This window comes from Cetorhinus maximus, chromosome 1 (genome assembly GCF_964194155.1).
Source record: "Cetorhinus maximus chromosome 1, sCetMax3.hap1.1, whole genome shotgun sequence".
In the NCBI taxonomy this organism is placed as follows: domain Eukaryota; kingdom Metazoa; phylum Chordata; class Chondrichthyes; order Lamniformes; family Cetorhinidae; genus Cetorhinus; species Cetorhinus maximus.
In genome coordinates, this window is record NC_135879.1 from 57,284,253 (window position 1) to 57,308,848 (window position 24,596).

General features: G+C 41.4%; 1 protein-coding gene across 4 annotated transcripts in view; it reads right to left on the bottom strand.

Annotated features, from left to right (window-relative positions):
• slc10a7 (solute carrier family 10 member 7) overlaps positions 1–24,596 on the bottom strand; it is a 338,969-nt gene that overhangs the window by 129,639 nt on the left and 184,734 nt on the right. Inside the window, exon 6 of one of the 4 annotated variants that reach the window (XR_013576474.1) lies at positions 22,679–22,724. The exons of the other annotated variants lie outside the window; for them this stretch is intronic. The gene's annotated coding sequence lies outside the window, so the exon portion shown is untranslated. The remainder of the gene's footprint in view (positions 1–22,678; positions 22,725–24,596) is intronic. 4 annotated transcript variants of the gene reach the window in all.

The window sequence follows — 24,596 nt, forward strand, 5'->3', positions numbered from 1 at the left end:
TGCTAGGGCTCCTTGAAGCCACACTCGATCAAATGCGGCCTTGATGTCAAGGGCCTCACCTCACCTCAGGAGTTCAGCTCTTTTGTTCATGTTTGAATCAAGGCTGTAATGAGGTCAGGAGTTGAGAGTCCCTGGCGAAACCCAAAGTGGGCGTCAGTGAGCAGGTTATTGCTAAGCAAGTGCCGCTTGCTAGCACTGTTGATGACCCATTCCATTACTTTACTGGTGATGGAGACTAGACTGATGAGGCGGTAATTTGCCAGGTTGGATTTGTCCTGCTTTGTGTGTACTGGACATACCTGAGCAATTTCCCACATAGCCGGGTGGATGCCAGTATTGTAGCTGTACTGGAACAGCTTGGCTAGGGGCGCGGCAAGTTCTGGAGCACAGGTCTTCAGTACTATTGTCAGAATATTGTTAGGCCCCATAGCCTTTGCAATATTCAGTGCCTTTAGCTGTTCCTTGATATCACGTGGAGTGAATCTAATTGGCTGAGGACTGGCATCTGTGATGCTAGGAACCTCCAGAGGAGGCAGTGATGGATCATCCACTCGGCACTGCTGGCTGAAGATTGTAGCAACTGCTTTAGCCTTATCTTTTGCACTGATGTGCTGGGCTCCTCCATCATTGAGGATGGGGGTATTTGTGGAGCCTCCTCCTCCAGCTAGTTGTTTAATTGTCCACCATCATTCACGACTGGATGTGGCAGGAATGCAGAGCTTAGATCTGATCTGTTGTGGGATCACTTAGCTCTGTCTATCACTTGTTGCTTATGCTGTTTGGCACGCAAGCAGTCCTGTGTTATAGCTTCACCAGGTTGACACCTCATTTTTAGGTATGCCTGGTGTTGGTCGTGGCATGCCCTCCTGCATTCTTTTGATCCCCTGCCTTGATGGTAATGGTAGGGAGTGGGGGATATGCTGGGCCATGAGGTTACAGGTTGTGTTCAGGTACAATCCTGCTGCTGCTGATGGCCCACAACACCTCATGGATGCCCAGTCTTGAGTTGCGAGATTTGTTTGAAATCTATCCCATTTAGCACGGTGGTAGTGCCACATAACACAACGGAGGGTATTCTCAATGTGAAGGCGGGACTTCATCTCCACAAGGACTGTGCAGTGGTCACTCCTACCGATACTGTCATGGACAGATGCATCTGCGGCAGGCAGGTTGGTGAGAATGAGGTCAAGTATGTTTTTCCCTCTTGTTGGTTCCCTCACCACCTGTCGCAGACCCAGTCTAGCAGCTATGTCTTTTAGGACTCGGCCAGCTCGGTCAGTCGTAGTTGCTACCGAGCCACTCTTGGTGATGGACAGCCAGAGTACATTCTGTGTCTTTGCCATCCGCAGTGCTTCCTCCAAGTGGTGTTCAACATGGAGCAGCAGTGATTCATCAGCTGAGGGTGGGTGGTATATGATAATCAGCAGGAGGTTTCCTTGCCCATATTTGACCTGATGCCATGAGACTTCGTGGGGTCCAGAGTTGACGTTGAGGACTCCCATCCTTGTTTTCAAATCCCTCCATGGCTTCGCCCCTCTTTATCTCTATTATCTCCTCCAGCCCCACAATCCTCCAAGATATCTGTGCTTCTCTAATTCCGGCCCCTTGAGCATCTCTGATTTTAATTGCGTCACAGTTGATGGCTGTGCCTTTAATTGCCTAGGCCCTAAGCTCTGGAACATCTTCCTTACATCACTCTGTCTCTCTACCTTGCTTTCCTCCTTTAAGACCTAATATCTCCTTATGTAGCTTGGTGTCATATTTTATTATAATATGCTCCTGTGAAATTACTTGGGACATTTTACGTTCAAGGCACTTTTTAAGTTGTTGTTAAGACAGAGATGACCATCATCTCACGTGACAGAAGCCTGCCAAGATTATTTAATGGCATATTAAGTCCATTTTGTGGTCCTATAATTGATTAATCCCTAATAATTGATCAAAGTTGGCATGATTATTGATCGTCTCAAGATTTAATTTTAATCAACTAATTAAAACAATGAAATCCTATAGGCACTAATGTCATATGCCCAACTGAAAGGGCAAACTGTGTATGCATGATAAATATCCACATTTACAAAATGCTAAAGGCACCTTCAGGTCAGCATAAGGAAACAGTATTTTACAAGTGCCAAATTTTCTTACTTTTCATTTCTGTTCTCTTTCTTTGTTTTCTCCCTCTCTTAATTCAATCCTTCTTTCCTTTTCCTTATTTTCTTTACTGTACCTGGTTTCACCCACTCCAACTCACCCTCCCTCTCTGTCATTCCTCTGTTTACTTTTCGATCCTTAAATCTCATTGGGTAAGGAGGTATAATGTTTACTCCCATGTTCACCAAGGTCCCAGATTCCCTGTTGCCCTTGTCATTCGGTTATAAGCTTGCACTTCCAGCAACTTTGTGAGCAAAAAATTTTAAAATCTAAACGTGCATAATTAAGTTTAAAGTTACGAAATACTATTAAATACCTCATGCCACAGAATCTGAATAAGTACTCATATAGCAAATTATTTGAACAGCGGAATTCAATTCAAGTGCTATGTGATTCTTATTTGATAAATTACTGGGTATTACTAGCATTTATTTTTTTCATTCATGGTCAGGTTAAGGGCCATTCAGCAACTTGGCATTATATTATCCTTAAAAATATAATCCATTTGATAACTAACTTATGAAAACCTTTTTAGCATGGTTATGTTCTTAACTGTTGGTCCAGATTTTCCTGGGAACTTGCACCAATATAATGAAGCATCTATATCCTAGGAACCTTTGAATGGCATAAAATAAAGGCTATACAGTGCTTTACATGACTGCCAGACATCTTGAGGCGCTTTACAGCCAATGAGATACTTTTTGAAGTGTAGTCACTGTCAAAAAGTAGGTAACCTGGCAGACAATCTGCAAACAGCAAGCGGAAATGTGATAATTACTAGATAACCCATTTTCATCATGTAGCTTGAGGGATAAATATTGGCCAGCACACTGGGGGTAACACCCTGCTTTTCTTCAAAAACGTGCTATGAGGTCTTTTACGTCCACCTGAGAGGGCAGATATGGACCTTGGTTTAACGTCTCAACTGAAAGACGGCACCCTTGACAGTGCAGCACTCCCTCAGTTCTGCACTGAAAGGCCAGCCTTGATCTTTGTGCCCAAGTCCTAGAGTGGGACTTGAACCTAGAACTTTGTGACTCAGAGCTGAGAATGCTACCAGCTGAGCCATGGTTGAAAAAGAAAGCAAAAGTTATGGAGTAAGTGACTTACTGCAATAATTATGCCACTCCACATTTTCTTTGACTCTTTGCATCATGCTACTATTAGCCAAGCTGAAAATAGTCAGAAGGTACTTATCATAGATCCTGCTGCCCTTGCCGCTCAGTTATAATCTTACACTTCCAGCAACTATGAAAATCAATGGCAATCATTATTTTCTTGCAGTTAAGTTGGTTTCCAGTAGGTGGGCAGAGTTAAAATTGCTCCTTCACTATTCAGCAAACCGTGGAGACAAACCTGCATCTATGCTGTATGAATAAATAACCCATAACTTAAACAGCTATAAAGATGAATTTACTATCTTTAGGATGGTTAAAGATAAAAGTACTGGATGCAAAGAATTTAGAAGATTTTATATAAAAAGGGTTGGCTTCTCAATTATTGACTGATGACTCAGAATGAAAAGTAAAATGCTTATACATAAAAAGTCAATTAGCTACATCCAGGATTTTGCAGTCCGTGGCTAGTGGAGGCGCTTGCCGCTGACTGCATGAAGAAGTACGACCCTACCTTGGTGGTAGGCTCAGGAGGAACTTGTTCTCCTGGCTGCAGCAGGGGTGCAACGGCAAAGTCAGTGCAGAGGACTAGTGGCAAGGGGCACTGCTGGTGAAGCCACGCCCCCTTTGACATCATTTGCTGAAAACACGCCCCTTGAGATCTGTGCTCAGCTTAATGACAGGTAATGCTTCTAGACTCTTTGGAATTTCTTACTGATGGTGGCAATGTAGCTGTGTATAAGTTTTAATTAAAACTCCCCTCCGACTCTCCTGATTCCCCTCCTGTACCCCCTCTCCTCTCCACTCCCCCACACCTTTGTCACTCACGGTACCCCTCCACCCTGGCTCCTCAATCCCACTGATGACAGAAACAGCATTTGATGGGGGTGGGGAGTGGAAGACGAGCCCGGGGTGGGGGGAGCACGCACAACAATAGCTTCTTTGTCCCTGTCTCTCAAACAGCAGCTGTCCTTTTTCTGTGAGATACTGTGAAAAGGTGTTAGAAGTGGAACTTGACAATTCAGTGTGTTCTGTTTGCCTCTCTCTCCCCATGGCAACCGGATCACTCTGAGCAGAGGTGTTTATCTGGAATTCTCTGTTTTATTTTGATATAAAGGTACATTTCAAAACATAGCCAATTTGTAAAGCTCAGCATTTATGACACCTCCCCCTAAAAATCAAAAAGATTTCTGTGGTAATGATTTTTTTCCATTACACTGTCAAAGTATCACAAATTACAACATTATAAACATTTTTTTTATTAATTCATGGGGCGCGGGCTTTGCTAGCTGGGCCAGCATTTATTGCCCATCCCTAGTTGCCCCTGAGAAAGTGGTATTGAGCTGCCTTCTTGAACCGCTGCAGTGCCTGTGGTGTAGGTACACCCTAAAAAAATTATTAGAATGTGGTAGTTTGCAGTACTTTAACAGTGTAATGGAAAAAACATCATTGCCACGGAAATGTTTTTGATTTTTACGGGGGAGTGTCATGAACATTTTAACAACTAAATTATTACATGATACATGTAATATTTTACCTCTTTTGTTACATTTTACCATTAAACATTTTGTATTTGCAACATTATAAGAACATGCTGATCCAAGAAATTATCCCTAAAACATTCTATGAATTTGTCATCTATGCTACCTTTGCCTATCTGGTTGTTCCAGTCTATATGCTGATCAAAATGCCTGAAGCAAGCATGAATAGGATGGGAATAGAGGGATACGGACCCCGGAAGTGCAAAATGTTTTAGTTTTAGTTTGACAGGCAATATGATCGGCGCAGGCTTGGAGGGCCGAAGGGCAAGTTCCTGTGCTGTACTTTTCTTTATTCTTTGTTCAAGATAGACAAACAAACCACGAAGTCCTCAAGCGAAGTGCAACTTGCCTCGTGCATGTCGCTTATGTACAGTTGTGAAACACGTCGGTATGGGGGTGATTACGGCGAGCTGGAGTTGTAGTGATATGTGGATGCCTTACAATGAGGTTCCTGGTGTCTGACAGCACGAAATGCGGCCCGCCATTGATGGGCAGAGCGGATAATTGCAAACTGGCTTCACGACGTTGTGAAACGAATTTTTGGCCTTCTTGCCATCTTATCCACTCATGCCACCAAACACACCCGATGCCAGCAGGCAGGGAAAATTCAGCCCTTTATATTCCATTCTCAAAGGTGATAATCGCTTGAGGACTTCGTGGTTTGTTTGTCTACCTTGAACAAAGAACAAAGAAAAATACAGCACAGGAACAGGCCCTTCGGCCCTCCAAGCCTGCACCGAATCATATTGCCTGTCAAACTAAAACTAAAACATTTTGCACTTCCGGGGTCCGTACCCCTCTATTCCCATCCTATTCATGTTTGCTTCGGGCATTTTAATTAGCATATAGGCTGGAACAACCAGATGGGCAAAGGTAGCGCAAATTCATAGAATGTTTTAGGGATAATTTCTTAGATCAGCATGTTCTGGAGCCAACCAGGGAGCAGGCTATGTTGGATCTGGCATTGTGCAATGAGCTAAGATTAATTAATGACCTCATAGTGAAGGCACCCCTAGGTAGTAGTGATCATAATATGATTGAATTTTACATTCGGTTTGAGGGAGAGAAGACTGGGTCTAACATTAGTATTTTAAACTTAAATAAGGGCAATTAAGAGGACATGAAAGCAGAGCTAGTGAAAGTGAACTGGCAATTTAGGTTAAGGGATAGGTGAATAGAGATCCAGTGGCAGGCATTTAAGGAGATATTTCAGAATACACAGAATAGATATAGTCCAACAAGAAAAAAAAACCCCAAGGGGAGGATCCACCATCTGTGGTTAACTAAAAAAGTTAAAGATAGTATCAAACTTAAACATCGAAGGGTATGTGACAATAACATTCTATTAGCTTTGCTAATTACTTGCTGCACCTGCATAATGCACTAAAGAAAAAGCATATAATTGTGCAAAGAAGGGTGGCAGGTCAGAAGATTGGACAGAATATAAATAACAACAAAGAATGACTAAAAGATTAGTAAGGAGGGAAAAATTACAGTATGTCAGAAATCTAGCTCGAAATATAAAGACAGCAAGAGTTTCTATAGATAATTAAAGAAGAAAGGAGTTAACAAAGTGAGCTTTGGTCCTATGGAAAGTAAGCCTGGGGAATTCATAATGGAAAATACAGAGATGGCAGATGAATTGAATAGGTATTTTGCATCGGTCTTCACTATAGAGGATACAAGTAACATTAGAAATAGCTGTAAATCAGGAATTGGAAGGGAGGGAGAAACTCAAGAAAATTACAATCACCAGGGAAGTGATACTCAGCAAATTGTTGGAACTGTGGGTTAACAAACCTCCGGGTCCAAATGGATTTCATCCGAGGGTCTCTAAAGAAGTGGCTCGTGAAATAGTTGATACGTCTTGCTCTTTACGGTCCCGCTTGCTTCGGGCAGCACTCGCAGTCATCAGTGCCAGGCTTTGCAGGCAGCACCACAGCACTTTTAAAGGGGCTCACAGGCAGGTCTCTCCATACCAGACCAGCCAGAAGGCGGGGGTGGCTTTTCAGTGGCTGTAGAGCTAGGGCTTACTTGGGGAAGGGGGAGAAGTGGCTTCAGGCAAGGGAAGAGGCTGCAGGGCGAGGGCTGTACTGGGAAAGTGGGATATCCCAGGGTGGTTGTGGGGGCACATGTTGATCTGTGCAAGTGGCCTCAAGATGGTGAGGGATGAGGCAGTATGTCTGCACAGATCATCAGGCCAGATGGAGATGTGAGGCTGTGTGTGTGAGTAGTGATGTCCCTTGAGCTGGCAGTGAGATGTCAGTGCATGTGTAATGGGCTTGAGTGTGTGAGTTTAGAATGATGAGATGGTTGCCTCACCCTGGCAGCGTGGATGAGATCATTCATCCTCTATCTGCATTGGCACTGATCACCACTGCCACTGCCTACCAAGCTGGAATGGTAATGTTGCTACTCCTCCTGCAGTCAGAGCGGGGGTAGAGGACATCACGGCAGGCCTCCATGGCGTCCAAAAGGCGCTTGAAGGACACGTCACTAAACTGGGGGGCTGCAGTCTTCTTGCCTTTCGGAGCCATGTCTTCTTTGTTGCAGGCCTGAGCTGGAAGCACTGAGAAGAGCATGTACGGCTGTACTTTAAATGTGGTGCCCGATGTGATGAAGCTGCGAGGTGATGGTGTGGCGGGCGAATCAGAGCCCACCTGCCATCAGAATGGTGTATTTCCCAGGGATTGCCTCTGGGATTGGGACAATACAGCGTGAAAAGCTGCCATTGTGGCCGGTGGGTAAAATGTCTCTTTTCCCGTCTGCTACCTCATAGTGCAAATCTGGGACGACTGTGCCCAAAAGTAGGGGGGTTTTGTTATAGTTGTACATAGCATTGGAGACAACATCTGGAGTACTGTGTACAGTTTTGGTCTCCTTACTTAAGAAAGGATTTAATTGCATTAGAAGCAGTGCAGAGAAGGTTCACTTGACTTATTCCTCAGATGAGGGGGTTGTCTTATGAGGAAAAGTTGGTCAGGTTAGGCCTGTATCCATTGGAATTTAGAAGAATGAGAGGTGATCTTATTGAAACATAAGATTCTGAGGCGTCTTGGCATGGTGGACGTTGAAAGGATGTTTCCCCCTTCTGGGAGAGACTAGCACTAGGGGGCACATTCTAAAAATAAGAGGTCTCCCATATAAGAACAAAGAAAAGTACAGCATAGGAACAGGCCCTTCGGCCCTCCAAGCCTGTGCCGATCATATTGCCCGTCAAACTAAAACATTTTGCACTTACGGGGTCCGTATCCCTCTATTCCTATCCTATTCATGTATTTGTCAAGCTGCCTCTTAAACACCACTATCGTACCTGCTTCCACCACCTCCTCTGGCAGCGAATTCCAGACACTCACTACCCTCTGCGTAAAAAACTTGCCCCGCACATCTCCTCTATAGTTTTCTCCTCTCACCTTAAATCTATGTCCCCTAGTAATTGACTCTTCCACCCTGGGAAAAAGCTTCTGACTATCTACTCTGTCCATGCCACTCATAATTTTGTAAACTTCTATCAAGTCGCCCCTCAATCTCCGTCGCTCTAGTGAGAACAATCCGAGTTTCTCCAACCTCTCCTCACAGCTAATAACCTCCAGACCAGGCAGTATCCTGGTAAACCTCCTCTGCACCCTCTCCAACGCCTCCATATCCTTCTGGTAATGTGGCGACCAGAATTGCACGCAATATTCCAAGTGTGGCCTAACCAAGGTTCTATACAGCTGCAGCATGACTTCCCAGCTTTTATACTCAATACCCCTGCCGACAAAGGCAAGCATGCCATATACCTTCCTGACTACCTCATCCACCTGCGTTGCCGCTTTCAGTGACCTGTGGACCTGTACACCCAGACCCCTCTGCCCGTCGATGCACTTAAGGGTTCTGCCATTTAATGTATAATTCCTACCTGTATTAGACCTTCCAAAATGCATTACCTCGCATTTGTCCGGATTAAACTGCACCTGCCATTTCTCCACCCAAGTCTCCAACCGATCTATATCCCGTTGTATCCTTTGACAATCCTCTTCACTATCTGCAACTCATCTAACCTTAGTGTCGTCTGCAAACTTACTAATTAGTCCAGTTACATTTTCCTCCAAATCATTTACGTATACTACAAACAGCAAAGGTCCCAGCACTGATCCCTGCGGAACACCACTAGTCACAGCTCTCCATTCAGAAAAGCATCCTTCCACTGCTACCCTCTGTCTTCTATGACCAAGCCAATTCTGTATCCATCTTGCCAGCTCACCTCTGATCCCGTGCGACTCTACCTTCTGTACCAGTCTGCCATGAGGGACCTTGTCAAAGGCCTTACTGAAATCCATGTAGATAACATCCACCGCCCTTCCATCGTCGATCATCGTTGTCACTTCCTCGAAAAACTCGATCAAGTTAGTGAGACACGACCTCTCCTTCACAAAACCATGCTGCCTCTCACTAATATGCCCATTTGTTTCCAAATGGTAGTAAATCCTGTCACGAAGAATCTTCTCCAATAATTTCCCTACCACTGACGTAAGACTCACCGGCCTGTAATTTCCTGGACTATCCCTGCTACCCTTCTTAAACAATGGAACAACATTGGCCATTCTCCAGTCCTCTGGGACCTCACCTGGAGCCAATGAGGATACAAAGATTTCTGTCAAGGCCCTAGCAATCTCCTTCCCTGCCTCCCTCGGTACTCTGGGGTAGATCCCATCTGGCTCTGGGGACTTATCCACCTTAATATTCTTCAAGACGCCTAATACCTCCTCTTTTTTGATCTCAACATGATCCAGGCTACCTACATACTCTTCCAGACAAATCGACCGCTAAGTCCTTCTTTTTGGTGAATACTGATGAGAAGTATTCATTTAGTATCTCTCCCATTTCTTCTGGCTCCACACACAGATTCCCACCTCTGTCCCTGAGTGGGCCTATCCTTTCCCTGGCTACTCTCTTGCTTTTTACATATGTATAAAAGGCCTTGGGATTTTCCTTAATCCTGGTTGCCAATGACTTTTAGCCCTCCTGACTCCTTGCTTAAGTTTCTTCCTACTTTCTTTATATTCTCCACAGGCTTCATCTGTTCCCAGTCTTCTAGCCCTTACGAATGCTTCCCTTTTCTTTTTGACTAATCTCACAATATCCTTTGTTATCCAAGGTTCCTGAAACTTGCCATACTTATCCTTCATCCTAGCAGGAACATGCCAGTCCTGAATTCTTATCAAGAAATGGAAATGAGGAAAGTTTTTATCTCAGAGGGTTGTTAACCTTTGGTATTCTCTTCTCCGAAAAGCAGTGGAGGTGTCTGGGTGATTGAATATATTCAAGAGGTATAGGTAGATAGATTCTTGATCGACAAGGGAGTCAAATGGGTATAGGGGGTAGACAGGAAAATAGAGTTGAGGCCACAAGCAGATCAGCCAAGATCCTATCAAATGGCAGTGCAGGCTTGGAGGGGCCGAATTACCTACTCCTGCTTCTAATTTGTAAGTTTGTATGTTCTTCTTTAAAGCCAAATATTATAATGCCATCAGGGTTTTCACTTTTCTCTTATGTCTGCATGTTTTTCTAATGTCCAATTCTGTGAAGGAAGTTTCAACCAACCAAGCGTCTGAATTGTCAGAAAGGAAAATCAAATTTACTTCATTCTGTTAAAATTCAGGATCACTTTTAATTTTAAGTTATTATCCATGATTTGCTCCTCTGGCTTTCTTTTCTAGGAGATGTAGGTTTAACACTGCCTCTTTTGTGTAAGCAGTTCATTTTTCCGTCAAGTAAAATCCTTTTAGCTGCTTTCCTTAAAGTTATGTTGATGTTTAGCTAAGAAAGCTGATACTCCTTTTCATTTAGTTCATACATTTAAAATTTCCTTTTGCTTTTCATTCTCCCATTGAGTTTGAGCTTTGTCTAATTCCCTTCTTGCAAGTGCAATTGTCTCATCATGTTGAAGTTTTAATTTAAGTTCAAGGGCACATATTCTTCCTCACAGTCCAATTGTGTCCACACTGGATTAAGCTTTTACAATTCTCCTTCAAAGCATTTCTTTCCTATATCATTAGCTTCGAGTACTGTTGCTATCAGCTTTGTCACATCTTGCTCATGTTTTTCCGACATGTTTTAATTCAGACAGCTTTACGTGATCTCCAACTGCCATTAACTCTTTCTTTTCACCCTAATGCTCCGTTGTCCTTTTAAAATTAGGAGGCCAAGTTTCTGACTCTTTGGAAACATCTTTGGTTGAGACATTAATTCTCACAGCAAGTTTACAGAAAGTCATTGATTTTTTTTTTAAGTCACTCGGCTTTTCCTGTAAAATTTCAGTTTGTGGCCCCAACAGGCTTTCCTGAAACCACTGGAGACAGCAATACCATGTCCCCAGCGAGGTCATTTCCGAATAACAAACCTACATCGTCAAAAGGCCAATAAGGAACAACACCAACAATTACAGGACTAGTAATTAAGCCACATTTTTAATTAACTATACGAAGGAACGGGTAAACAATTTCCATTAATATCTTGTATCAATACATTATATCTAGCAAACTTTCTGGAGAGAAATTCCCGTCACGTGCCAACATCAGTGACTGTACTGATTTTGAATCTCTAAGAATACCAATTGGCTTTCCTGCCTCACCAGCTTTGCTTTTAAACAGAAAAATTCCATAATTTCCTGTACCCTGACCTACCTTATTAGTAAACAAATTGAAGAGAACCTACCGGCTTATCACAAACATTACTTACAGGGACAGTATTTTGTGTCCGAGCACTGCACAACCTGACACATGTTACAGTCTTGCTTCGCAATTTCCAACATTCAGCTTTCATACGTCCTTTTTTATGACAAGGATAACATGGTGGTCCTTTTGAATCAAATGTATCTACTTAACTATCTCTCCTGCTGCTCTGATACTCTTCTCGAGTTATCAACAGTCACAGATTGCAACTCTTTTGAGTACAATCACAGTTCTTGGTTTCCGGGAATGGGACATGAGGGCCCGTTTCATTCCCCGACCATTTTCCTTTCTTATCACTCCAGTTTCTCTGTGAGTTTCCAAACAAAGGTCTATTGCTAACATGCTTGTGAAACCATTCATAGTCAGCTGCCATTACTGCAGCATCCTTGATCTTAGGAATGTCATGATCTTCCAGGTGGAACCTTATTCCCAAAGGGATATTATTTTTAAATTCTTCCATTAGAATCACCTCTCTTAAAGCTTTTAAAATCTGGTTCACCCTTCATTGACCCATATCATCTATTAAATACCATTTCCTTTTCACTAGCAAATTGCAAGTCTGACTCTGTTTCTTCCTTCAATTTCTACATTTCTGTCTGTAAGCCTCTGGCATTAACTCATAGGCATTGTGTTTTCAACATAGTCACCAGGCTGCTCATCTGAAAGAGATGAGCACAGCTCCAAAGCTTTTCCAACAAATACACTCTGCTGTAAAATAGTCCAATTTTCTTTTGGCCACTTTCATTGCAATTTTCTCAAATGACACAAAGTACATTTCAACTCCTTACTCACTGAATTCAGGAACTAAATGAATATTCCTTGCCAAATCAAAGCCAGGAATTAATTCTGAGTCATCCTTAAGTTTTACTGCCCCCATTGTTCATGCAATCTAAGCCTTTCTCTATCTAGTTCAAATTTTCTCTCTCTCTTTGAAATTCAAGGTTTTCTTTTCTTTTTCTCTAACTTTTCTCGTAATTTTCCTCCTCTTGTTCTCTTTAGAATTCTAATTCAAGTTTTTTCGCTTGTTCTTTCTCAAATTCAAGTGTTTATTTTTCTCCCAGTTCAAGTTGTTGAATTCTAACTAACTCGACATCAATGCTATCGGGACCACCCTTCTTTTCTTCAAGGTTCAAGAGCTGAGTCAAATCTTCAACAAACTCTTCGTCTTTTGATCCTACTTTCAAGTCAACCTCTAATTTCTCTGCTACAGCCTTCAAATTAACCTTTGTTAGCTGTTGCAAGGCACCAACAGACAAGTCTTCTCTTCCCAAAAATGCCTGAGAATTAGAAGTAGTCATGTCGAATTTTCACCGAATACAGCTAAAGTAAATGTGAAATCCTGTTTGTTTAAACTCTGGAAAATTCTGGTACAGCGATACCACAAGAGCCCCAATTAATTGAGATCTCGATAGAGACTGATATCGTTCAAAAAGAGATGCATTTTCCAGCAACCAACAGAAAGAACCAAAGGACGAGATTTTACCTTTAAGTCAACATTGGTGAAACATTACTTAACAGGCCAATAATATATCCAACTAAAAGAAAGTATACTTTCGCATTAACTAACTAAGGCAACCAAAATAAGTCCTACAAAACCCTTTCATCATGTGCTGCGCTTCTGGCAGATATGCAGCATTACAGGAATGGTCCTACAGTCATTCCCAGTGCCCCAGCAGAGTCACTTCTCCTTGTCATGCTCAGTCGAAACTTCCAATGTCATTCAACAATCGTTCCACACCCCATCCAAGTTTTCCAATCTGATTATCACCAGCAAGGTGCACCTCGGCAACTCCCCATTCCCTAAATCATCAAGAGTCTCGTTTATTCAGTTCCCTTCTGAACCAAATTCAAACTCTCAAGAACATCCTGCTTGATCGGTAGCACAAAACAGTGCACCTGCTTCCCCACAGCAGTAGCTTCATTATCTCTGCTTCTCAAACAGCAGCTGTCCTTTTTCCTGTGAGATGCTGTGAAAAAGTGTTAAAACTGGCAGCCAACACTTCAAGGGGCTTCTGTTTGCGCTTCTCTTCCATGGCAACTGGGTCACATGGGCATGTCTCAGAGTGGAGGTGTTTATCCAGAATTCTGTTTTACTTTGAGTTAAAGGTGCATTTCAAAGCATTACTGACTTGTAAAATTCATAGTTGATGACAATTGGTATATGGGGATGAGATCAGACAAGGATGGAGGGGGGTAGAAGCACATCTTGATCTTGTTGTTCTTTTCCTCCATACATAAACATTACAATTTCTAGATTTCTCGTCATTTTCTGAAATACAGTGAGCCTCCATTTTAATACATGCTTATTTATTAAGTTTCAATTTAGTTTTAAAATATCTTTATCCATGACTAAACTTTGATGCACTTCCTTTTTGTTATACAGCAAGGCATTTTTAAAAAAAACTCCATTCATATTTGAAGACCCGTTGTCCTGTTTGCTAACTTCCCTACTCAGTTGATTTGGGTGTGATTCCCTTTCATATCATTGAACTTGGTCTACTATAATCCAAATTTGCATTATCCTTTGCTATTTTCACATTGAATTTAAATTGTTCTGGTCACTATTTTCCAATTGTTCTCCATTGTCACACCATTATTTATTCTACTTTATTTCCCCAAAAGAAATCTTTCACTGTCAGGTTAGATTTAGGAAACAGTCTTGAATATATTCAAAAGGCCTTGCCCCACTTTAACCATAAATAACCACTGCTTGCTTCGCTCTGATTCCATCCCACTCTCCAGCCATGCAATCAAGGTGAATCAGACCATTTGAAGTCTTGATGTCTGATCAACTCAAGAGTTGGGTTTCAAACCTCACATCCAATCCATCACTTCTACCTGTTTAAAATTGATGACTTCCACTTTTACCTCAGTCCCATTCCTGCTGAAACTTTTATTGATGTTTGTGTTACCTCTAAACTTGTTTAACCCAATGTTCTCCATGCCAGTGTCCCATTCTTTTCCTTCCAAAAACTCCAACTTGTTCAAAACTCATTGTCTGCATTCTGCCTACAAATCAATCACTGCCACCATCATTGATCTATACTGACTGTATTGTAATACATTGAACCTGAAATCCTCATCTTCAAATCTTTCAATGGCCTCACCCCAGGCTATCTTTGCAACCTCCTTCAGCTTTAAGTTATCTCCTGCCTCTTACTCTGATTCTCCCTTCCAGTCCATCACTGTTAGCCCAACCTTCAGTGGCTTTGGTTTTTTTCTCTCAAACACCCTCCCTAAAATATTCCACCTTGTCATCTCTCTCCACATTTAAAAATCTTCTTAAAATTCATCTTTTTGATCAAGCTTGCAGTCACGTTTACTAACTCACCCACCATGACTCAACATTAGTTTCTCTTTATGTTTCCCTTTATAAAGCACTGTGGAAGTTTTCCTTCATTGACAGAGTTTAAGTGGTTATTGTTAAATCTTTAAGGACATCTCTTTTTACTGGTCTTTTGAGCAATTTTGCTACATGCATACCTTACCAATACCATTTTTTAGGTTGTGCTGCTCATAATAACAAATGAAAATCTACTGCAATCTCCAATGACTTAAGTGTGACAATCATGTTAGTTTGGAAAAACGGAAACTATAGATACAAAAGAAAGGTTTACAACAGAAGTAGTAAGACTTTGAAGCAAATTTGGTTAAATGCATTACAAATACAAAAAAATACAAAAACAAAACAAAATGCAAAATATTATATTTTTCTTGAAATTGCCATATGTTTGGTTGTACTTTGAGCACAGACGATATTAAAATGGTTCTTTCATAAACTCAGCAAAGTAACCTTGGGACAGTAACTGAGAATTTCATTACAGTTGCCTTTGATACTTTCTCATTCCCAAACTTCAGACAACCAGAAACCAAAATACACAATGAATCATGTTTAATTAATATCAAAGCTGACTTTTTTTTCCTCCGTGAAGTATGCATTACAGTCATTTCTGGCACTCTGGGAAATTCTGTATACTTGTCCTAAACAAAATTACATTTAAGGTTATTGCACTGAACTATCTTGTTTATGAACATATGACAACAATGTAAATGTTGGTACCAGAATAACAGAAATAGGACTTTTCATAGGATACATGACTCATAAAATTAAAGTAAAAAGACTATTTTCTGTCACAATAGACTAGGGGCCCTGAAATTCTTGGTAAGGTCTTGATGGATGGATGAACCTATGCTGCAGAAGAACTTCCATCGCATCTACGCTGGATATGAATTTCCATCCTCTGTGTGGAAATCCCAATGTCAGCATAAGTTAAATATTAAGGGCAGGCACCCATGTCATGTCTGGCACAACTGGGCATCTGCCTGAAAAGGGAGGTCCCAAATACTGGTACTTCTGCTGGCATTTCCACTACAGTATCAGCCTGCTCAGCCCTAGCAATTTCAACCAGCTAGAAGAACAAGGACAGCAGGCACATGTACAATCATCAGCAAACATTCCCACCTCTGATCTTATGGTGGACGGAGGTCATTGATAAAAGCTGAAGATGGTTGGGCCTAGGACAGAAAAATCTAGGCTGATACTCCAGTGCTGTACTGAAATAGTCTTTTGGATAAAGCAATAGACAAAGACCCCTCTGGTCTCATAGGTGGACATAAAAGATTCCACTGCATTACTCTGAAGAAGAACAGGGGAGTTATCCCCATGTCCTGGTCAATATTTATCCTTCAATCTAGATCACTTAAAACAAATTACCCAGTCATTATCAGATTGTTGCCTGTGAGAGCTTGCTATGCACAAATTGGCTGCTGTGTTTCCTAAATTACAGGAGTTAATACACTTTGTTAATGATACAAAGTTAGCTGGGAAAGTAAGCTATGAGGAGGACACAAAGAGATTACAAAAGGCTTGGGTGGGTTAAATGAGTGGGCAAAGAGGGTTACAGATAGAATGCAACATGGAGAAATTTGAAGTTATCCACTTTGTTAGAATAAATGGAAAAGCAGAATATTTTTTGAAATGGCAAGAGGCTAGGAAATGTTGGTATTCACAGTGACCTGGGTGTTCTTGTACATGAATCACATAAACTTAACATGCAGATACAGCAAGAAAATAGGAAAGAAAATGGCATGTTAGCCTTTATTATAAAGGTATTGCAGTATAACAGTAAAACAGATTTACTGTAATTGTATAGGGCCTTGTTGAGACCACACCTCGCGTACTGTAAACAGTTTTGGTCTACTTAAGAGCAGGGTGAGCACGTGGACTTAATTTAAAACAGAGAGCGGGGTGAGCGTGTGGACTTCATTTAAAACAGAGAGCGGGGTGAGCGTGTGGACTTCATTTAAAACAGAGACTGGGGTGAGCGTGTGGACTTCATTTAAAACAGAGACTGGGGTGAGCGTGTGGACTTCATTTAAAACAGAGAGCGGGTAAGCGTGTGGACTTCATTTAAAACAGAGCGCGGGTAAGCGTGTGGACTTCATTTAAAACAGAGAGCAGGGTGAGCGTGTGGACTTTATTTAAAACAGAGAGCAGGGTGAGCGTGTGGACTTTATTTAAAACAAATAGTGGGGAGACTTCATTTAAAAAGAGCGTGGAGAGCAGCTGATTGGTGAGTTGGACTGGTGAGTATTTCTATTCAGATTAAAATTGAGGTCTATAGTTAGTGTTTAGATCTCTAGTCTTTATTTTCTCGCTCTTAAACACAGCTTGTTAATTATAAGATTGATACTGGCGTAAATAATTAATTTCAATAAAGTGTAAAGAGCAGGGACACTAGAGTAATTAATTAATAAATTAAATAAGAAAGCAGTAGCAGCACAGACGATGTATTGCTGCTGTAGCATGTGGGGGCTGCTGGACACCAAGATGATCCGGAACAAACACATCTGTAGTAAGTGTTTGCAGCTGTTCGGATCAGAGTTAAGGAGTTGGAGTCTGAGCTGCAGACGTTGCGTCACATCAGGGAGGGGGAAAGTTACCTGGACACTTTGCTCCAGGAGGCGGTCACACCCTACAGGTTAGATAATTTGAATTTGGACTGTGATCAGGGATAGGAGGGTGTGACTGCAGGTGAGGCAGGTATGGGGATCCAGGGGGTAGCGCTCAAGGAACCTCAGCCCCTGCAACTGTCCAACAGTTACGAGGTTCTCGCAAGCTGTGTGGACAACAGCAGGGACTGCAGGGAGGATAAGCAGACTGACCACGGCACCATGGTACAGACAGCCATTCAAGTGGAGGGAGGAAATTGGAACGTAGTAGTGGTAGGGGACAGTATAATTAGGGAGATAGATACTGTTCTCTGCAGCCATGAGCGTGAGTCCCTAAGGCTGTGTTGCCTGCCCAGTGCCAGGGTTAAGGACATCTCCTCGGGGCTGGAGAGGAACTTGGAGTGGGAGGGGAGGGATCCAGTTGTCGTCGTCCACGTTGGTACCAACAACTTTGATAAGACTAGAAAGGAGGTGCTGCTGAAAGAATTTGAACAGTCAGGAGCTAAATTAAAAAGCAGAACCTCCAAGGTAATAATCTCGGGATTACTACCTGAACCAGGGGCAAACTAGCATAAAGTAAATAAAGTCAAGGAGTTAACTGCGTGGCTCAAAAGATTGGTGTGGGAAGAATGGGTTTCAGTTCATGGGTCACTGGCATCAATACTGGGGTAGCAGGGATCTGTTCCGGTGGGATGGGCTTCACTTGAATCATGCTGGGACCGATGTCCTGGCGAATCGAATAACTAGGGCAGTAGAGAGGGTTTTAAACTAAATAGAGAGGGGGAGGGTTCTGGAGTGGGGATAAGTAGACTTACAAAGCAAAAAGATATGGCGGCATTGCAGGGCAGATACTTTGGTAATGATACCCAGAGTGTAACAGGAAGGGGCAGAGTGTACAAACATAAAAAAATGCAGTAAATAGGGTCAAAGGGAGAAAAAAATGGTAAAAAGGCAAAATTAATGGTTCCTTACTAAAATGCACGTAGTATTCGGAACAAAATAAATGAAATAACGGCACAAATAGAGGTTAATGGGTATGATCTTATAGCCATTATGGAGACATGGTTACAAGGAGATCAAAGCTGGGAACGAAATATTCAGGGGTATGTGACTTTTCAAAAGGACAGGCAGGAAGGAAAGGGTGGTGGGGTAGCTTTGTTAGTGTGAGATGGAATAAGTATGATAGGAAAAAATGATCTTTGATCAGAAGATGTGGAATCCGTATGGATGGAGGTAAGAAATAACAAGAGGAAGACGACACTGGTGCGAGTAAGCCCCCTAACAGTAGCTGTGCTGTAGGACAGAGAATAAATCAGGAGATAATAAGGGCTTGTAAAAAAGGCAGCATATTAATCATGGGTGACTTTAATCTTAATGTAGATTGGGAAAATCAAATTGGCAGAGGTAGCCATGAGCAAGATTTCATAGAGTGTACTTGGGACTATTTCCTAGAACAATATGTTGTGGATCTAACCAGGGATCAGGCTATTTTAGATCTGATAATGTATAATGAGGCAGGTTTAATAAATGATCTCAGAGTAAAAGATCTCATGGAAACAGTGACCATAACATGGTGGAATTTAGCATTCAGTTTGAGAGTAAGAAACTTAGTTTGGAAACAACCATGCTAAACTTAAATAAGGATAATTACAAAGAAATGAGGGCAGAGTTGGCCGGAGTGGACTGGGAAAGCAGTTTAGCAGAAAAGACGGTTGATGAACAACGTCAGGCGTTTAAGAAAATAGTTCATGACTCACAACAAAGATGTACCCCAGTGAGGAAGAAGGGTTGTAGGAAGGGGATAAACCAACCATGGTTAACCAAGGAAGTTAAGGATAGTATCAAAGTGAAATAAAAAACATACAATGTGGCAAAGATTAGTAGTAAGCCAGGGGATTGGGAAAGTTTTGAAAACCAACACAAGATGACCAAAAAAAATAATAAAAAGGGAGAAAATAAACTTTGAGGGTAAACTAGCAAGTAATATAAAAATGGACAGTAGGAGTTTCTTTAAATATATAAAAAGGAAGAGAAGGCCCAAAGTCAATATAGGCCCCTTAGAGAATGAGGCTGGGGAAATAATAATGGGGAACCAGGAAACGGCAGAGGAGGTGAATAAATACTTTGCATCAGTCTTCATTGTAGAAGACACTAATAGCATACCAAAAATACTAAATAATCATAGGGCAAAAGGGGGTATGGAAATAAATAGAATAACTATCACTAGAGAAAAAGTACTAGGGAAACTAATGGGGCTAAAGGCCGATAAGTCACCTGGATCTGATGGGTTGCATCCTAGGATATTAAAGAAAATACCTGCAGAGATAGTGGATGCACTGGTAGTAATCTTCCAAGAATCCTTGGGAAAAGATTCTGGAAAAGTCCCAGAGGATTGATAAACTGCCAATGTAACACCCTTATTCAAAAAGGGAGGGAGGCAAAAAAACAGGTAACTATAGGCTACATAGCTTAACATCTGTTATTGGGAAAATATTGGAGTATTATAAAAGATATAATAGCAGAGCATTTAGAAATGCATAATATAATCAAGCAGAGTCAGCATGGCTTCATGAAGGGGAAATCATGCCTGAAAAATTTATTAGAATTCTTTGAGGAGGTAACTCATAGAATAGATAAAGGCAAACCAGTAGATGTAATATATTTGAATTTCCAAAAGGTGTTCGATAAGGCACCACACATAAGGCTACTTAATAAGATAAGAGCCTATGGCGTTGGGCTTTGTAAATTAGCCTGGATAGAGGACTGGCTAGCTAAAAGAAGACAGAGAGTTGGGATATGGGGGGCATTTTCAGGATGGCAATGTAACTAATGGAGTGCCACAGGGATCAGTGCTGGGGCCACAATTATTTATAATATATATTAATGACTAGGATGAGGGAAATGGATTTACTATTGCCAAGTTTGCGGATGACACAAAAAATAGGTGGGAAAGCAAGTGGTGAGGATGACACAAAGAGTCTACAGAGGCACATAGACAGGTTAAATGAGTGGGAAAAAATATGGCAGACGGAATATAACATGGGAAAATGTGAGGTTATGCACTTTGGCAGGAAGAATAGAGGAGCTGAATATTACTTTAATGGAGAAAGACTGCAGAAAGCTGCAACACAGAGGGATTTGGGGGTCCTCATGCATGAATCCCAAAAAGCTAGCATTCAGCAGATAATAGGGAAGGCAAATGGGATGTTGGCCTTTATTTCAAAAGTAATGGAGTATAGAAATGGGGAAGTCTTGCTGAAACTATACAAGGCACTAATTAGACCACAGCTAGAATACTGAATTTTGGTCCCCTTATCTAAAGAAAGATATACTGACATTGGAGGCAGTCCAGAGAAGGCTCACTAGGTTGATCCCAGGTATGGAGGGATTTTCTTATGAGGAGTGGTTGAGTAGGTTGGGCCTGTACTCATTGGAGTTTAGAAGAATAAGAGGCAACCTTATTGAAACATATAAGATTCTTAGGGGGCTTGACAGGGTAGATGCTGAGAGGTTCTTTCCCCTTGTCGGAGAGTCTAGGACCAGAGAGCGTAATCTCAGAATAAGGGGGCACCCATTTAAAACAGAGATAAGGAGGAATTTCTTCTCTCAGAGGGTAGTAAATCTGTGGAATCCTTTACGGCAGAGGGCTGTAGAGGCTGGGTCATTAAGTGTATTCAAGGCTGAGATAAACAGATTTTTAATCAGTAAGGGAATCAAGGGTTATGGGGAAAAAGGCAGAAAATGGAGTTGAGGATTATCAGATCAGCCATGATCTTGTTGAATGGCAGAGCAGACTCGAAGGGCTGAATGGTCTACTTCTGCTCCTATGTCTTATGGTCGGTTATACTTACCTTAGAGGGAGTGCAATGAAGGATTACCATATTGATTCCTGGGATGAAAGGATTGTCCTATAAGAAGAGATTGAGTAGACTCAGCCTGTACTCTCTAGAGTTTAGAAAAATGAGAGGATCTCATTGAAACAGCTAAGGTTCTGGAGAGTTTATCAGGGTAGATGCTGGGAAGATGTTTCCACTGGCTGGAGAGTCTAGAACTGGGACGGGTGGGTTACAGTCTCAGAATAAGGATCAGTCATTTAGGACTGAGACGAGAAGAAATTCCTTCACTCAAAAGGGTGTGGAGCTTTGGAATTCTTTCCCCCACTAAGCTTTGAATACCCGGTTGTTGAACATATTCAAGTTAGAAACTGATAATCTTTTGAATCCTAAGGAAAGCAAGAAATATAGGGAGTGTGGAAAGGTGTATCTGAGCTAGCAGATCAACCAACATCTTATTAAATCACAGAGTAGTCTTGAGGGACCAAAAGGCCTACCCCTGCTCCTAGTTCTAATGTTCTGCAAGTTTCTTACAAGGTCCCTCATAATAAACTTCTTTCAAGTCAAAATAATTGAAAGTTAACAAGGATGGACAAAAGGATCCAGGCCCTGGAAGAAAACATATAACATCTTGATATTTAGTTCAAGAGGGCTAAGTTTTTCTAGCCTAATATTATAACTAAGCCCTTTTGAACTAGAGATCAAGACTGTACATGTTTTCTGTTTAGCTTCCAGGGCCTGGAGCCTTTAATTCATCATTGTTACCCTTTTCCTCCTGTTTTCTCGTTATGCTGACTATATGTCTGTGTTACGCTTCTGCATGATTGTATTCTGAGTGAAGGGAGCACTCCATTGAAGGGTTACAGAAATTCGACTTCCTGACTGCTATGGGAGAGAACCTCTCAAATAACTAAGATTGTGAATCAGTGGGTGGAGCCTGCTCTTTCAATTGTGATTCCCCCATATCTGTTTCATAGCTGTGTTCCCAAACAAGTTTATAGCACAAAATGACGAATATTGTGTCTGTGCTAGATCTTTGCTATAGCAATCCAAAACTAATCCTACTTCTCTGCTCTCCCCTCAGAACCCTGTATCTTTCACTGCTTCAAATGTTTATTTACTCTTAAAAAATGCAGCAATTTTAGCCTCAGTTACTCACTGTGACAAGCATTCCATGTTGCAACAATTTAGTACAAACACACTTCTCCAAACCTCTCCCTTCACACATCAACTATATACTATTTCTATTTAATAAATACTTTACACAGATAAGCATATAGATAGGGATTTGTTGGTGAGACTGCTGTAACATTGAAGGATCTGCTAATATGTATATTCCATTAATCACATTAATAACATTAAGTACTTACCAAAATAAATAGTACTGTCCAGGTACGATTCATGAACTCTGCAGCACTGTATAGGCAAACAATAATGACCATAACACCAGGAAATTCTTGCAGTTTAATAATCATGTTAGGTGCTCAGGAACAATCATAGTTTTATCGTACAAAACTAAAATCACACATCTATACTTAATTCATATTTAAATAATTATTATATTCACTCTACATCAGTTCAGCAATATTTTAAACTAGCTAGAATTAGAAATTTGAGAAGAAAATATTTGGCTTTTTTTGAGTATAATTTTGCAAACATCAGATTGTGTCCCAAAATTCAGAGTGACTGATAAAACAGAAAACCTTCTCAAGTGTTGCACTAATCAATAACCACTTACTGATATGAATTTAAGCATTTGTAACATGCTCACTCTAGTGGCAAAAACCTGGTACTTCAACAATAAAACAAGCTACTTCACTATGTCAACACATTTGGTAAGTACTTAATGTGATTGTTCAAACTTAACAATGGAGAAAGATGCGGATGATGGCTGAAGGATGCAGAGTTATGCCAGAGGATAGGGGTAGGTTGATGATTGGGGGCAGGAGTTTCCTTTTGGTTAATGTCAAAATCAAATGTGGGACCTGATGTCACACCATGGGATGGGCGGAAGGGCTTTTGTAGCTGGAAGCTCAATACGAGGTGCTCCAGCACTAGGAGCTGCAGCCTGCTGAAGAGGGCACCTCCATCTCCTTTTAACGTACCTGAAATTAAAAACTGTCACAGCTGCCAGCCCTTCATTGTGGAGAGGAAACCCCTCCACAGCTAGGGTCAGGTATGATGGATGTCAGAAGCTCTCAAAGTGATCCTGGAGTGCTGGTTCTCCCAGTCTAAATGGTAAATTCCAGTCAGTGTCTTATCAATGGCTTTAATTGGTCTTTTAAGTAACTTAACAAGTTACCTGCTATTTGCTGGTGGGTAGCCATTCCTCACTCAATCCAGACTCCAAGAAAATGGCTGGGAGTTGAAACCTTGGCAGGGATCCAGCACGCTGGCCAGCCTACCTCCTACTCTGAGGTTAGCTAACTCACCCTTCACCCAATCGCCGATTGGAGATCAGACAACCCCCACATACAAAGGCCCCGGGGGTCAGGGATTGGATATCCCCCTCTAGGTTGGAAATTGAACTCCTTCCCAGTAGCATCCTGCCTGGGGCTGCATTTCCTACCCAACTGGAAGACAAGTCCGTCATGCAGGATGGTTTCCCAAAAGAGATCCTGAGAAAGAGAAATGATATATTCTGTGGAAATAAAGCTTCACAGCATATGTGGAAATCTGCACCACCAGATTTCCCATGTGAAACTCTACCCCTCCTCACCATCAACACAATGCACCCTTTTCAAGAATGGGGCTGAAGTTTCCACTGCAATATTCACAACTTCATCACACTATGTTCCATGATGAGTGTCCAACACCAGATATATCGTACTCACAGCAAAGAAAAACATGAATATGCCACTAGATGGCAAAATAGGTCCATTTGCAAGTCAAAGCATTTCCATCTTAACTCCTTAGGCCTTATTTTACATAATAATCATAGATACAATGATGAGGAAAGAAAGACTGAGAAAGGATGTCTTTGTTCAAAGTTCTACCCTCTATCACCTGACACAAAATTTTGGACTCAGTAGAAATTTCTTGATTTTACATTTTTTAACGTTTTCTATAAAAAAAAACTGCAGAAATGCTTATTAAAAATAAATTTTATTGAAGTAGATACTGTCAAAAAGATTCTCCATTCCAAGTCATTGCAGTGACATCAACTATGGGTAGCATCCCAGCACAATTCCATAAATAATGGATGATAATATTCAAATTAGCCTAAAGGTTGCCCAGAATTACTCAATTGCAACAATGTAGGTTTGCCAGATTTTGTGGCATATTTTT